This window comes from Mycteria americana, unplaced genomic scaffold (genome assembly GCF_035582795.1).
Source record: "Mycteria americana isolate JAX WOST 10 ecotype Jacksonville Zoo and Gardens unplaced genomic scaffold, USCA_MyAme_1.0 Scaffold_104, whole genome shotgun sequence".
Taxonomy (NCBI): Eukaryota; Metazoa; Chordata; class Aves; order Ciconiiformes; family Ciconiidae; genus Mycteria; species Mycteria americana.
This window is the reverse complement of record NW_027445444.1, coordinates 59,704-62,267: the sequence shown is the minus strand read 5'-3', so window position 1 is coordinate 62,267 and position 2,564 is coordinate 59,704.

Below are 2,564 nucleotides of genomic sequence, written 5' to 3'. Positions count from 1 at the left end.
GTGCCCAGAGAAGGGCCTGGGCACCAGGACGATGCCATATGAGCCACTGGGCCTCACATTTCAAATGGAGAGTGGAGAAACTGGAGAGGGTCCAGAGGAGGTCTGCCAAGGTGGAGCTAGGGGCCTAAAGCATGAGTTGTGAGGAGAGTCTGAGGGAAGTGGGCCTCTCTAGCCTGCTGAAGGAGGCATGGGGCAACCTAGTAAGAGCCTACACCTACCTGGAGAGATGATGGAGCCAAGCTCTGTTCTGCAGTGGCCAATGATATGACAGAGGCAACAGCCACAAAGTGCCTCTTGGGAGCTTTTGGCTGAGCCTTAGGAAAAAAAAAAATGGACTAGCAGAAGCATTGCTGTGATCTCCACCTTTGGAGCTCTTCTTTGCTCTGCAAAGTCACAGCCAGCCTGGAGGCTGGGCGAGAGACCCCCACCAGTCTCTTTCCCAGCATCCCTTCCAGGACCCTGTGCCTTGCCACGCACCGTACGAGAAGAGATAAATCTGGAGGTGAGGGTCTCTACGTCATATGCACATAGGACAATTCAGGGGAGGAAGGGAGCTCAGGTGATCTCTAGTACAATGCCCAGCTCCAAGCAGGGCCAGCTCTGAGGACAGACCAGGTTGCTCAGTAAATGTCAGCATCTCTAGAGAGAGTTTACACATGAACCAGGCATCTAGGCCACCAGAACAGAAATGGAGATGAGGCATTTGACCAGCTCCCTGAACACAGCTATCAGTACACCATGCCTCCTGAGATTCCTGGGAACATCCAGCTTCCTGTCCAGAAGAGTGGGTTCCTTCTGCAAGTTTCCTGGCATATCTCCAGACCATGGGGTGCTTTAGGCTGGAAACAGAATTGAAAGAAAGCCTCTGACTGGGGTACGGTCAACTTAATTGCTAAAAGAGAGGTAGGTGGAGGGATCTCAGCATTTCTGGGTTCCTGCCAAAGATTTAAGGCCTCCAAGAAAAGAGCTGAAGACAACAGTTTTGAACTAGTATAGCCTTTAGATCATTTCACACATGAGGGCTCTGCTCCCCCATTGCAATCACTGGCACCCAGAAACCTCACCTGCTTTTCCTTCCTCTCCTCCCTAAACCTGACCAAGCGATGGGAAGAAAGGCAGCAGAAAGGCCCTAGGCCTCTGTGAATCAGCTGGGGTCTGGCACTTGGAGGGCCACGGTGTCATTCCATTGTACCCCCATAAAGAATCAAGCTGGGGAGTGACTCTGCAAGCGCGAATCAACAGGGTCCATGCACAAGCAAGGCTGTGTCTATGGCTCTGTCTGGAGAGCAGTGCCCATACAGCTGGGTCTGAATCAAGCTGGATCTTAAGCTCAGGCCTGGGCTTCAATGGTCTCCTGGGCCCATGGACAGAGATGCAGGTGGAGGCCCCAGGTGATGCTGCTCAGGGCCATGAAGGCCTATGGATGCTCTCAGGGCCCTGACACTGCCATATGAGACCCCACCTGCCAGTGCCCTCAATAGGCCAAATTCTCATTCCGTGATGTCCAGGGTCTGCTCTCTGCTACTCTCCTTCCCCATGTCCCTGAGGATTGGGGAGACCACAATTTCATGGTCGCTACGGCCAAGGCTGACACTGGTCTTCCCATCCCTGAGCAGCTCTTCCTCCTTTGGGTGTTCCAGATCCAGGTGAGCGGAAAAATGGGTGGTCTATTTAGAAGCTGAACCACACACAAGCCACCATCTAACTTGTTATGTGTCCCATAGCAACCCTCCATACATCTGAGCTTCCCTGACATCACACAAGGCATCCCCCACTTCTCATCTTCTCTGTCAGTCTCTTCTAAAGATGTCTATCTCCTTTACCACAAAAGCTGTGGGAGCTGTCCTTCCCCACCTCAGCTCTTATTCCACTCATGGCACAGCTCTGTGAGGGCACATGGGGCTCCTGCTCTCTGTGCCCCAGGCTGTGGGCTTTGGTTCCCATTTGGGCTGCAGCACCTGAGACGTGGCACCAGGGCCAAGGGCAGACTTGTCACATGGAAACCTGGTACCCAGAGATGGGATCCCTTGTGTGGAAAGGCTTTGCTTCCCAGCAGAGCCATGCTGGAGTGGAGGTCAGCTGGCAACATACTGAGGAATGAGGTTCCCACAAAGAGAGCAAAAGCTGCAGTCCCCAAGGCCAGAGAGAAACAGGCCTGGGTGTGCAGCCCTGGCAGGAGAGGGCTTTGCTGTCCCAGGTGACCCTGCAGCACTGTGGGGCCTGTGAAGCTGATCTCCAAGAAGGACAAGGGGCTGCTGAGAAAGTCCCTGGGGGAGGACAGCCTGTGATCCAGCCACACTGTGGGTATCATACTGGGGGCTGACCGGTGTGCTGGATTTGGCTGGGGTAGAGTTACTTTTCTTCACAGTAGCTAGGATGGGGCTATGGTTTGGATTTGTGCTAGAAACAGTGTTGATAGTATAGGGATGTGTTTGTTATTGCTGAGCAGTGCTTACACAGAGTCAAGGGCTTTTCTGCTTCTCACCCCACCCCTCCAATAAGTAGGTTGTGGGATCACAAGAAGTTGCCAGGGGACACAGCCGGGACAGCTGACCCCAACTGAC